Raw genomic sequence first — 14,765 nt, forward strand, 5'->3', positions numbered from 1 at the left:
AATCAAACTGATAAGCAAGCATGCCAAATGGTATTGATGAAACTAGTGCTTGAATCACTACGAGATGCGCGGAACATGTTACTATAGTACTTACTTTCGGGTGTCTAAATTGCAGCTTCTTCGGCAGTCCCGGAGCTTTTTTAGTGAATTTTCCCCAAACCCTGCCAGACAAACAAAACAATTACTTGATATCAGGAAATGAACAAAGTTGCTGATATGGTGGATAATGATCGATTTAACTTACTTCTCGAGCATTTGAGTCATGTCCGTATAGTCCTGGGGATCTTTTCGTCTCGAGTCTAAGACGGTTACTAGTCCCTGCTCAAGCTTAATCTCTAGGAGAATAAAGTGGAAGCTGCGCACGCATGCATAAATCATCAATTACATTACTATAACCTGGACTAATAAGGGAAACCAAATATGCACAAGACAGTAACACTCACTTGAAGTTCTAAGGAAAGAGTATTATATCTTTGTTTTCATTTATTACCAACGATCAGAGCAAGTTGGTCTCGGTATCTTCGGCACGATATTTAACCTCAGTTGCATCTATGAGATTTGTGTTAATGAACCCAATATGACCGATTTGTCTTCTCTTTCAATTAGGTGATCTTCAATCTGCATAATATAGTGAGGATAATTATAAATACATGCAATGAAAGAGCTGACCTATATAGAGAGACTTAATGACATAAGTAGTACTACTTACAAACAGTAGCAAGTGACCGTTGCTTTATCGAGGGCCTTTTGATTGAAAAATTGGAAGAACTCCTCAAATGGAACATTCAACAGTTCAATTCCAACGAGGTCATGCTCATCTCTAACTCTCAGCGTCAAAGTATTCCTCCCCTAGACTCTCTGCAGGTTTTCATGTACCAATCATGGAATCTTCGCATCATCATTGTTAGAGATCTTTCATCTTCGACGAGAGGCTTCCCGCACTCGTATTTGTGTTCCTCCACCTCCAAGAAATCATAATGTACATCGTCGGGCAGGTAATCTCCAAGATTGCTATAACTGGGGACCATCCTCAGATCATTAGCGACGATGTCGCTAGACACCTTGAGCGGGGGGCACGATTGGTTCGCTTGTTCGCCGAGCTGGGAATTTTTTTTTCCAGCTCGTCGTTCTTTTATCCTTTGATCACTGACAGTACTTCCCGACCGCTCCGCTTTGACAAATGTCTTTGCAATAATGCGCTCATAGTTGCCTTTCGGCGGAGACTTTGGTGGTTTTGTCAGGGCAGCCAGAGTGCGCTTCGCTTTCACCGGATCTACCTTCTCCTCCGGAGGTGGATGTTTCTTTGCTTTCACCCCTTGGAAGAAGTTCGTCACTTCGGCTTGCGCGATCTTCACGTTCTCCTCCGGGGTCCTCTCGTATGGTAACTTCTCTAGAGTGTTGAGAGAAGGACCAAATCTGTATTGCCTCCCGCCTCTGGCTGTACTGCTAGACACCGGCAGAGCAGACGGAGCGGCTGCGGCTGTCTTCTTTCCTTGCTTACGATGCGGAGGAGAAGGACTACGATGCGCCGGAGCAGCCGGAGCGGCGGCGGGTCTCTTCCGCCCTTGCTGACGAGGTGGAGAAGGAGGAGGCTGGCTGCTCAGGCGCGCTGGCGCAGGCGGAGGAGTGCCGTCACGTGCCAGAGAAGGAGGCTGAGTGCCCTGATCACTCACCGGAGGAGGAGGCGGAGTGCCCTTACTCGCCGGAGGAGGAGGAGGCGTCCAGTTCGGAAGGTTGATGAGCTCCTTCCGCCATAGGCATGGAGTCTTCAGAGCAAAACCCAGCCGTCGGTGTCAAAACCGGCAGATCTCGGGTAGGGGGTCCCGAACTGTGCGTCTACACTACAAGAAATATGTCAACTTGTGACCACCACTATTGGTCACTGAATGGTCACAAATTTCCATTTGTGACCTTTTTGTGACCAAAAACATAAGGTCAATAGCTGGCTGTCATAAACTAACATTAGCGACCTTTCTTCTGGAATGGTCGCAAACGTTTATGACCCAAAAAAAAGGTCGTAGATTTAAAGACCAACTGTTTTGGTCACTAGCAATCCGACCACACCACGTCAGATCCACCGTGGCAAGCTGCCGTGGCAGACTTACGACCAAATGAAAAGGTCGTAAAATAGAATCAACCCGGTCCATTTCAGCCGTCTTGATGGGCCAAGCCCAATAATTCAGCCCATTTAATTATTTTTTCTCTTTATTTTGCTTATCTGCATGGGCCTGGCCCAATAATTTGGCCTTTTATTTTCTGGGAATGGAGCCTTTTTCTGATGAATTTTTTTTATATTCCACTATTGTTTGGGGCCACAGCCTTTTTAGTCTAGTTCGAATTTGGGCCTTGGCCTTTTTATTTTATGTTATGCAGCCTTTTGTAAAAAAATTCTTACAGTCATTTCTTTTTTTAGGCCCAAGCCTTTTTAGTCTAATTCTTGTTTGCGCCTCGGCCTTTTTAGAGCCCAGGTTCATATTTTGCATGACTTCAGAAAATGATCCACAAGCCCAGGTTCACAAGATCCACATAACTATAAACAGGCCCAGGTTCACAAGATCCATAAGTGATCCACAAGGCATAAAACAGCCAGGTGCAAAACACTACCAGATGCAAAACACTACCAAGTCCAAAATGCAACAAACACTACCAGATGCAAAACACTACCAGATCCACATAAGTTCACGACCTACTACGACATAACGTCACATCAAGTTCAAAGACAAACTGCACAGCAAGTTCAAAGACCATCAAACTGCCTTAGCTCCAAAGAGAGCCATCAAGTGGGCTAACTGCTCTTCCTGCTCTTGAGACTTCTTGCGCAGCAGCTCAAGTTCCTTGTCGCGTGCAGCTTCAGATTATTCCGCCTTCATCTTGATTGCCGCCAATTCTTCTTGCATCACTTCAGCTTGAAGCTCAGACCTCTCCAGCTTCTGCTCAAGGTCACGAACATGAGCAGCAACTTCAGTTGTTGCTTTTCCGGAGTTGTTCCTAGATGACTGGAGCCCAACATTCCTGAGGAATGTGCTTTGCTTGACTTCGGTCTTGAGGACTTGTTCGACAATTTCAACACCAGACTTTGGCTCTTCACCTTCTGGTACCGGCGCGTCCTTCATTTTTTCCATCTCAAGCTAGCATATGGAGGAAAATGATAGGCATTAGTGGGAGATCTATTTCACATTTTGCAAACCAAACCAAGCAAGAGAAACCAAACCAGCACACAAACGGATTATTTGAAGTAACCAAACCAGCACACAAAATCTATACAAGAAGATGATGACTAGTGACCTGGAGACATGCAATTGGAACAATATGATCACTTCATTAAGCCTAGAATGGTGGTTCTATATAAGATGGCTTCCCGAGTGAGCCGATCATCAAACTAACATTCAGATCAAATTTCATCATATCATACAAAATTGCATCAAATAGCTACAACAAGTTTTGATATCTTTGTTGAACTATCAAACAACATCGAAGCATGGAACATAGCATGTGTTCTTGACTGGCTCCGAATCAAACAACATCAAATCATCAAAGCATCAAAGCTGGCTATGAATCAAACAGGGCAAAGCATGGAGTGACTTACTATAGCAGTCTTGACTGGCTCCGAAAACCCGTCCTTCTTGCTGTTGTGGGTGGCCTTAAACAAGTCAATCGCAGACAGCTCCTCACCCTTACGCTCTTCTTTCTGAAATGTTTTTCAACAAAAAACAAAATGTTATTCAGCAAGAATCAGAAATGTTATTCAATGAGGATCAAACGGTAAGGTCTCTAGAGAAGAGTTCTCACAGTGGCAAAAATGTGTGCTGTGTAGTGCCTGGAAGCAGTTTTGTGATTGTACACGACTTTTTCTCGATTCATGTTGTTCGACACACAGGTTTCCTACAAAAAAGCATACTGTCAGCATGATCTAGCACTAGCATATCATGTGCAGAACATAAAGCATCAAACAAAGCAGAGACAAACCTTGTATCTTCGGGTAGATCACATCTCCACCAGAGCTTGCCATTCACCATCCGTTAGATTAGGCACCGGAGACTTAATGCTGACTTTATTTGCGGCTACGGTATCAAAATACTTCTTCTTGATCTGATGGCGTCTGTTCTTTGAATATTTCTGCAGAATATCTTTGCACGAGGTCTTGATGGTCTCCGAGTCCGTGTTCATCTCAAAATTTGCCTACCAAGATAGAAAACAAGGTAGGAACAATATTAGTGATCATGCATAGGTGTAACAGAAAATAGATAGCACATTAACTATGAAACAAGTAGCTTACAACAACTTTCCCAATGTAGTTCTCTGTCACATCCCTAGTTCTGGTATGACCTAGGCTAGCCCTTCATGCTTGCATCATGTTTCAATTCCATTTAAATTTGATGTGGGGATTTGTGAAACCCTCAGAATCATTTCTGGAAATGACCTAGATAAAATTTGCTCCAAAAAGCACTAGTGCAGAACCGGGCAATAGCACCGGTTCGTAAGGCCCTTTAGTGCCGGTTTAGGAACCGGCACTAAAGTTTCGGCACTAAAGGCCCCTCCCCTTTAGTACCAGTTCAGCACGAACCGGTGCTAAAGGGAAACCACATGGCACGAGCCAGCTCCGGGGGCCGGGAGCCCTTTAGTACCGATTGGTAACACCAACCGGTACTAAAATGTTTGGGGTTTTTATTGGTTTTATGATTTCTTTTTCATTTAATTTTGTGTTTTCCATTTTAATTCTTTTTCGTTTGCTGGTATTTTACGGTACTACACATTGTACACGTTATGTATATATATATATATATATATATATATATATATCTATAAATAGAATTTCTAGTAGAACCAATCATATATATATCATCAATGTCTCACAAACCACCATATTAATTTACACATACACACATGTATAGCTATATACAATTTCTCCTACATATGCATGTTGCCTTCGGAGCCAGTGGCATTAGCCTAATTAGTGCCTTTGGAGCACGATGACAATTGGAAGTGGTTCATGACCTGGTCGATGGGGGCGGTAGCGGGTAATAGTATTCTCCCTTCGGATTTATGACCTGGTCGAGCAAAAATCCCGCTATTTCCTCTTGAAGTGCTTCTACGCGCTCCGTTTCTAGGAGCTTGTCCTGCACCTCTTTGAACTATTAAGAAGGAGATCAATATGCATGTGTATTAGTTGTGTGACTAGATATCGATAATGGTGTAAAAATTGTGAATAGTGTTCTGACAAGCGTACCCATTGCTGTCTTTGAGATCTGCTCTTTTCGGACACCATCATGCGAATGTTCTCGCAAATGCAGAATGCACACAGATCAGTCCCCTGCGCCTGCTTCAGGGCCTTTATTACGAGAATGGAATTTAATTTGATCAGATAATAATTAATCAAGCATGATAATTAAAGAGATGGCAGCTAGCTAGCTAGCTAGTACTACTTAATTACTTACCTTGGGTCGAAACCATTTCAGCTGTGGTTTCCATTCGCCTTCCGTGACGCTGATGAACCTTGCCCAAGCCCTGCCCGCCGACAAAGAAAATGAATAAAGGGGTTATTAAATAGTTCATATCATGAAATGACGAACTAAATAGGCCGAGATATATAGTTAATAATGATTGAAATTACCTGTTGACTATCCCATACAAGATGTTGTAGTCACTATTTGCTTTGAGTAGCGAGTCCAGTATTTCAACTGTTCCGGCGTCAACTTTAATGATACACAAGATCCAGTGAAATCTGCATGCACACACGTTTGCATGTCTTAATTAAGCGGGCATATGTAAGCAAAAACATGTAGCTAGCTAGTAGGCAAAAACAGAGAATTTGTAGTACAAGAAAGTGTGACTCACTTGAAGTTGTAAGGAAGTAGTATATCTTCATTGTATTTGAGGCGCTTCAAGAACTCTAGCATGCTGTCCTCTACCTGCTTTTCATAATACTTGTTTATTTTCCATGTGTATTCATTAACGGTGTTTGGGTCAATGAACCCAATGCCATAGCGTCCACCTTTTCTCATTTCATACATCTTCATCCTGCATAATACCACAGAAAAGAATATAGTGAGGATAATTGCAGGTAATGATTGATCAAAAGGATCACTACAGCTAGCTTGAGACTTAAATTACAGAAAGAAATCACTTACAGACAATAGCAACTGACGGTAGATTTGTCGAGTGCATCTTGATTGTATAACTGAAACAGTTCAGAATACTCAACGGCCACAGCTTTCTCATGGTAGTAATGATCCTTCTTGACATACACCATGAGGGACTCTCGATCGGATCTCTTGATAATGTCCATGTACCATTGATGCAATTCATACATTCTCGTTGGGAGCTTCTTGACATCTTCTGGCTCGACCAAAGGTTGGCCCCAGACATATTTCCGTTTTATTTCCTCCTCTGTAATCACAGGCATGTCCTCGATCTCGAGGAGTTGTCCAACAGTGATCTTGAGTTCTTCAGCCTGCATTATATGCTCCTGGGTTATTACCACATCGCCCACCTCGGGAACGTAAACTGTTTGGTCACAATAATATTGGGCGCGCGTACTGTCACGTGTTGTTGGCGGCACAACAAGCGGGGGGATCGATTGCGCCGCCTGTTCTCCCAGCTAGGCAACGGTTTTCCCGCATTTTTCGGCAGCTGCTTGTTGTTTGCTCGAGCTCGAGCTCGCCTCCTTCTGTAGACGTTGTCGATGTAACTTCCTGATGTGGCGCTCATAGTCTGTGTCAACAGGCTTAGGAGCTGGTGGTTGAGCCATACGAATGAAGTGGTCAATTACTTCCACACGCACTTTCTCCCTTGGCGGCGGTGGCGGTTTCGGTCCAAAATGGGCGTCGACTTCTGCCCGCACTATGGCATTGGTTTGCTCCTCGGTCCTGTCATAAGCCCTCACAGGAAGAGGAGTAGTGAGGTTTGGACCATATTCATATCGCTTGCCTACGCCTGTACTTCCTGTACTATGACCTCGACTGGTACCGCTATGCACCATAGCTGCGGGGTGTCTCTTCTGCGATTGCTGAGGCGGCGGAGACGGCTAACGGGGCTGAGTTGGACGAGGAGGAGTGGCCTGAAACTGTGCCGGACTTGGAGGAGGAGTGGCCTGAGGTTGTGCCGGACTTGGAGGAGGAGTGGATGTCTGACGCTGTGTCGGACTTGGAGGAGGAGTGGCCTGACACTTTGCCGGACTTGGAGGAGGAGGAGTGGCCTCACGCGTTGGTGGACTTGGAGGAGCGGGAGTCTGCTGAATTGGTGGCGGACTTCGACGAGGAGTCGGGTGACGCGGTGTCGGTGGCCTTCGAAAAATGATGCAATCCTTTCTCCATAGGATGATACGATGTTTGGCATCTCCGAGTGTGTGCTCCTCATCACCTCCAGGAATGTCAAGCTCTAGCCCCGAATATTGGTCCACCACCTCATCAACCACGACACGAGCATAGCCTGCTGGAATCGGGTTGCAATGGAAGGTTGCATCGGGGGAATTTGTATAAGCAACACCGTCTGCCACCTTCAAGGATATGTTCTTAATTTTGAAGTGTAGCTCGCAGTTAGTGTTCTCCGCAATATCATCCACGGGGTATCTATCCAGCATTGCGTCAAACGGGGCGGAACCCACACTGCTTCTCGGCATGGATGGGGCGGTGGTATCCAATGCTGGATCATCCGCTAGCTGCAGCAGCTGCTGAGACCCCCTTTGCTGGCTAAGTGAGTCGATCTGCTCCTGCTGCCGCTGGAATTTGATTGCCAAGTCTGCTTGACTTGCTTCTAGGACTTGAAGGCGTTCATAGTTCCGCTTCCTCTGCTCCTCCTCCATCTTCCTCTTCTTCTCCTCCGCAATCTTATTTCTCGCACGGGTTCTGTAGTCGGCGTTCCAGTCCGAAAACCCCTCATACCACGGAATAACGCCCTTGCCTCGTGTTCTTCCCAGGTGTTCAGGATTTCCCAGGGCACGCGTAAGCTCGTCGTTCTCTCTGTTGGGCTGGAACACCCCCGATCGAGCCTCTTCTATTGCAACAAGTAGCGCATCGTCGGCTCCGTTCAGACATGCCTTCGTCGAAACATTGCCTGTCTTTGGGTCCAACTCCCCCCCATGCACATAGAACCAAGTCCTGCACCTGGGGGGCCAGCTCTTAGTAACCGGAGTGACACTTGCATCCTCCATCTATTTCTCAAACTTATCCCACTTAGGCATTGCCACCGCGTAGCCACCTGGCCCCAGCTTATGGAACTTATCCTTTTTTTCGGCATTCTTCTTGTTTATTCTCGACCGTTCCTTAGCTAATTCTGAATCCTTGAATTTCACGAAATCGTCCCAATGAGCACTTTGATTCTCTAGTATCCCCTCGAATACCGGAGTCTTCCTTCCTCCCTTGACGTACTTCTCCCATGTCGTTCTCTTGTGGTTCTTGAATGCAACCGCCATCTTCCTAAAAGCAGCGTCCCTGACTTTCTGCACATCTGCTTCTGTGAAATGATCTGGTAGGGTGAAATGTTCCATGAGAGTATCCCAAAGCAGTTTTTTTGATTCTCGTCGACAAAAGTAACATTTGGACGTGGCTTTGCTGGCTTTCTCCATTCTTGAAGGGAGATCGGGAGTTGGTCCTTCACAAGAACTGCACACTAACGAACGAACTTGTCCGCAATCTTCTTAGGCGCTAATGGTTCGCCATTAGGTTTGAATGCCTCGATATTGTACTTTACGCCCTCCTTCAACTTTTTTGCTCGGGCCTCGTTTCGTCCTTTTGCCTGAAGATTTGCTCGATCCGGATGGCTGAAAGAAGAAAGATCGATTCGTTAATATATCTTCAACTCATTTAAAACATGCGATGATCACCAGATTCCTGCTTACATAAATATATATACCTCGCCGGTGTTTGTTGTTTCAGGATCAACATGTTCTTCGTCGTAGTTCATGACTTCATCTTCTCGGTCGTCGCGATCGAATATCATATCACCCTCTCCGGTGTTGTTTAGAAATTCGGACTCGTCAAAATCTTCTTCATTCTGATCATCATCTGGCCCGCGTATGATATCGAACATGGTCTGTTCTCTCTCTCTGTCGGTATTGTCCACCATAGCTTTTATTTAACTATGCCAAAAGAAATATAAAACAATTTAGTATAATCTCGAATAATAGATATAATCTCGAATACATCGTCTCGAATAATAGATATAATCTCGAATACATCGTCTCGAATAATAGATTTAATCTCGAATACATCGTCTCGAATAATATATAATATTAAATGGTACATCACTGGCTAGGCGGTGGACACCCAAAGAGAAGGAACCCTCACAGGATCATAGCTGAAGTGAGATCCCTGAAGAAACTGCCAGGTATTGGAGAACCTGCCGCCCTCTAACCCAACCATGTAGCGATGGACGTGCTCGTCCTCCTCCCTGAAACTGGCCCACGTACCACCTCCGGTGGGGCCGGCTCGTCGCACGGGACCCGGGGCCGGGTTCCTCATCAAGCGGCGTGCCCCTCCAGGCAGCACCTCCCAGTGCCAGCCCGGCGGAGCCCAGTCCCAGACATGGGTCAGCTGGGCGTCGTCGCGGACGTGTCGACGGCGAGGATGCGGGCCGGGCATCGTCGACAACAAATACTATATGCCGCAAAAGTAAAGTAACATTTTTTAAATGATGGATTGTGATGATTTCATATATGCAAATTCTAAATTTTATAACTAAAAATATAAGAAACTAAAAAAACATCGATCATCGTCTAACAATTTGAAATTAATCTAATTCATCTAGCTAGCTAAAACTAACATTTCCAAAATTTCTAACATTTCTATATAACTAACATTTCTATAACATTTGACATTATATATATTATAACTAACATGTCTATATACCATTTGACATTAATCTAATCTAATTAATTAATTCATCTAAAACTTTGTATGAAAAACAGAAAAACAGAAAAAACTAAAAGCTAAGAACAGAAAAATTGTGTGTGTGTGCGCGTGTAGTGTGTGTGTAGTGTGTGTGTGTGTGCATGTAGTGTGTGTGCGCGCGCGCGCGCGTGTGTGTGCGCTACGGTCGGCGCCGGCGCGCGGTGTGGCGCTACGATCGATTGGAGGGAGGAGAGGGGCCGGGGGAGGGGCTCACAGCGCGCGCGGGCAAGGTCGAGGCGACGGCGACGGCGAGGGCGAGGTCGATCCAAAGGCGACGGCGACGGCGAAGCGAGGGGATCGGCGACGGCGGCGGCGGGACGGCGACGGGGGCGGCGGAGTCGACGGGGACGACGCGACGAGGACGGGGGCGTCGCGGAGTCGACGGGGACGGCGCGACAGGGGCGGCGACGGCGCGGGACGGGGCGGCGGCAGAGAGAAGTGGGAGATGAGAAACTGAAAATTTTCGAAGTGTTTCTTATATAGGGGACACCTTTAGTACCGGTTGGTGCCACCAACCGGTACTAAAGGCCTGTTTTGGCCAGGCCAAGCGGCGGGAAGCGACCCCTTTAGTACCGGTTGGTGGCTCCAACCGGTACTAAAGGCCCCCCCTTTAGTACCGGTTGGTGCCACGAACCGGTACTAAAGGGGGGTGCGCTGCCAGGCGAGGGGCGCAAAGTTTAGTCCCACCTCGCCTAGCGAAGGGCAGCCGCACTGGTTTATAAACCCAGCCGCGGCTGCTCCTTCAAGCTCCTCTCAAATGCAGGCCTTCTAGGCCTACCTGTGCTGTGCTGCCTCGTGGGCCTACTGGGCCTTTGCGGGCCTGCATCCTGGCCCAACAACGGGTTGGGTTTCTAGTCGTATGCAGGCCGCTCTAGCCTAGTAGGCGGGCTTTTTTTATTTTTTTTGCTTTATTTATTTTTGAGTTGTTTTTTGTATTTAGAGTTTCTTTGTGAATATTTTTGCTTTAGGTACAAAAAATTACAACATTTTTGTTAGTGCCGTAGTTTTCAAATTTGAATAGTTTAAATTTTGAATTATTTGAAATTAGTGTGAATCACTAGTTTGTGAATAACTTAACTTTAAAAATCAGTAAAGGCATGAAAGAATTTGTTTGCACGTAAAATTTCTTCGCGTTTCAAATGCCAAAACACATAATTAACTACCCTAACTATTACAGAGATTCCCTTCTGGGTACGAAACACAGAAGAAAGTGATGATAGCTAGTGAAAGCCGATCACATCCCAGATCTTTGGGTGTGAAACTTTTTCTTCGCGTGTGTCCCTTTGCACCGTAACCATGGAAAATCTTCATCATTTAACGGGATGCTCGGGTCAATATTCACTGTGAATGGAGCAATTTCATCAAACTTTTCATAATCTTCTGACTTGTCTGTCTTGTCATCCACTCCCACGATGTTTCTCTTCCCAGAAAGAACTATGTGCTGCTTTGGCTCATCGTACGATGCATTCGCTTCCTTATCTTTTCTTTTTCTTGGCTTGGTAGACATGTCCTTCACATAGAAAACCTGTGCCACATCATTGGCTAGGACGAATGGTTCGTCTGCATACGCAAGATTGTTGAGATCCACTGTTGTCATTCCGTACTGCGGGTCTTCCGTTACCCCGCCTCGTGTCATATTGACCCATTTGCACCGAAACAAAGGGACCTTCAAACCACGTCGATAGTCAAGTTCCCATATGTCCTGTATATAACCATAATATGTTTCCTTTCCCGTCTTGGTTTCTGCATCAAAGCGGACACCACTGTTTTGGTTGGTGCTCTTCTTATCTTGGGCGATCGTGTAAAATGTATTACCATTTATCTCGTACCCTTTGAAAGTCATTATATTTGAAGATGGTAACTGGGACAGCAAGTACAGGTCATCTTCAATAGAGGTGTCATGCATGGTACGTGCTTGCAACCAGCTGGCGAAACTCCTGGTTTGTTCACGTGTACTCCAGTCATCAGACCGCTCCGGGTGTTTAGAGCGTAGCAAATTCTTGTGTTCATCCATATACGGAGCCACCAAGGCGGAATTCTGTAGAACTGTGAAGTGTGCTTCAGTGAGAGAATGTCCGTCCATACATATTATTTGTTCCCCTCCTAGCATGCCTTTTCCATCCAGTCTGCCCTTATGCCGCGATTCAGGAACACCAATCGGCTTAAGGTCAGGAATAAAGTCAATACAAAACTCAATGACCTCCTCATTTTGACGGCCCTTGGAGATGCTTCCTTCTGGCCTAGCACGGTTATGAACATATTTCTTTAAGACTCCCATGAACCTCTCAAAGGGGAACATATTGTGTAGAAATACAGGACCCAAAACGTTAATCTCTTCGCATAGGTGAACTAGGACGTGCGTCATGATGTTGAAGAAGGATGGTGGGAACACCAACTCGAAACTGACAAGACATTGCACCAAATCATTCTGTAACCTTGGTATGATTTCTGGATCGATTACCTTCTGAGAGATTGCATTGAGAAATGCACATAGCTTCACAATGGCTAATCGAACGTTTTCCGGTAGAAGCCCCCTCAATGCAACCGGAAGCAGTTGCGTCATAATCACGTGGCAGTCATGAGACTTTAGGTTTTGGAACTTTTTCTCTACCATGTTTATTATTCTCTTTATATTCGACGAGAAGCCAGACGGTACCTTAATACTGAGCAGGCATTCAAACAAGATTTCCTTCTCTTCTTTGGTAAGAGCGTAGCTTGCATGACCCTGATGTATGCCGTCTTTTCCGTGCATACGTTGCTGGTCCTCCCGTGCCTCAGGTGTATCTTTTGTCTTCCCATACACGCCTAAGAAGCCAAACAGGGTCACACAAAGATTCTTCGTCACGTGCATCACGTCGATTGCGGAGCGGACCTCGAGGTCTTTCCAATAGGGCAGGTCCCAAAATATAGATTTCTTCTTCAACATGGGTGCGCGTCCGTTAGCGTCATTCGGAACAGGTTGTCCACCAGGACCCTTTCCAAAGACCACCTTCAAATCCTTGACCATATCATGTACATCAGCACCAGTACGGTGGCGAGGCTTCGTTGGGTGATCCGCCTCACCTTTGAAATGCTTGCCTTTCTTTCTTACGGGATGCCTGCTCAGAAGAAATCGACGATGTCCCAGGTACACATTCCTATTAGCCAAATATATACTGCCGGTATCGTCCAAACAGTGCGTGCATGCGCAGTATCCCTTGTTTGTCTGTCCTGAAAGGTTACTCAGATCAGGCCAATCATTGATGGTCACGAACAGCAACGCCTTTAGGTCAAATTCTTCCCCCATGTGCTCATCCCATGCACGTACACCTGTTCCATTCCACAGTTGTAAGAGTTCTTCAACTAATGGCCTTAGGTACACATCAATGTCGTTGCCGGGTTGCTTAGGGCCTTGGATGAGCACTAGCATCATAATGAACTTCCGCTTCATGCACAACCAAGGAGGAAGGTTATACAAACATAGAGTCACAGGCCAGGTGCTATGGTTGCTGCTCTGCTCCCCAAAAGGATTAATGCCATCTGCGCTTAGACCAAACCATACGCTCCTTGCGTCATCTGCAAACTCCTTCCCATACTTTCTTTCGATTTTTCTCCACTCCATCCCGTCAGCGGGTACTCTCAACTTTCCGTCTTTCTTACGGTCTTCTCTGTCCCATCGCATCACCTTGGCATGCTCTTTGTTTTGGAACATATGTTTCAACCGTGGTATTATAGGAGCATACCACATCACCTTGGCAGGAATCTTCTTCCTGGGGTGCCGGCACTCGACATCACCAGGGTCATCGCGGCTGATCTTATAGCGCAATGCACCACATACCGGGCAAGCGTTCAAATCCTCGTACTCACCGCGGTAGAGGATGCAATCATTAGGGCATGCATGTATCTTCTGCACCTCTAACCATAGAGGGCAGACAGCCTTCTTTGCTTCGTACGTACTCTCGGGCAATTCGTTGTCCTTTGGAAGCATATCCTTTATCATTACCAGCAACTTTCCAAATCCCTTGTCAGATACACCATTCTCTGCCTTCCATTGCAGCAATTCCAGTGTGGTGCCCAGCTTTTTCTTGTCACCTACGCAATTCGGGTACGGCAATTTTTTGTGATCCTCTAACATGCGCTGCAACTTCTTCTTCTCCAAATCACTTGCGCAGTTTCTCTTTGCATCGGCAATGGCCCGACCTAGATCATCAACGGGCTCATATGATGCCTCTTCTTCAGCTTCTTCCCGCATTGCCAGCTCAGCTTCTTCCCGCATTACTGGCTCAGCTTCTTGCCCCATTGTTGTATCATCGTATTCAGGGAACCCATGGCCAGGATAGCTGTCGTCGTCCTCTTCTTCTTCATTGTCTTCCATCATAACCCCTCTTTCTCCGTGCTTGGTCCAAACATTATAGTGGGGCAATGAAACCGGACTTAAACAGGTGGACGTGAATGGTTCTTGACGTAGAGTAATTGTGACCATTCTTACAGCGAGCACATGGACAAGGCATAAAACCATCCGCCCGCTTGTTTGCCTCAGCCGCAAGCAGAAAAGTATGCACGCCCTCAACGAACTGGGGAGAGCATCGGTCATCGTACATCCATTGCCGGCTCATCTTCATTACACAACACCGAATAGACCAAATTAATACAAGTTCATACAACACTTAAATGCAACAAACAAATAACTCTCTAGCTAAAGCATTTAAATGCAACAACAAATACGATCAAGATCGCAACTAAGGTAACAATTGATCCAACAGCATAATGATACCAAGCCTCACTATCGATGGCATATTTTCTAATCTTTCTAATCTTCAAGTGCATTTTCTCCATCTTGATCTTGTGATCATCGACGACATCGGCAACATGCAACTCCAATTCCATCTTCTCCCCCTC

At 45.9% G+C, this 14,765-nt stretch overlaps 1 pseudogene; it reads right to left on the bottom strand.

Annotated features, from left to right (window-relative positions):
• Window positions 1-2,855: 2,855 nt before the first annotated feature.
• On the bottom strand, window positions 2,856-14,482 carry LOC125516444 (annotated as a pseudogene).
• Between the last annotated feature and the right edge of the window lie 283 nt (window positions 14,483-14,765).

This window comes from Triticum urartu, chromosome 6 (genome assembly GCF_003073215.2).
Source record: "Triticum urartu cultivar G1812 chromosome 6, Tu2.1, whole genome shotgun sequence".
Lineage (NCBI taxonomy): Eukaryota > Viridiplantae > Streptophyta > Magnoliopsida > Poales > Poaceae > Triticum > Triticum urartu.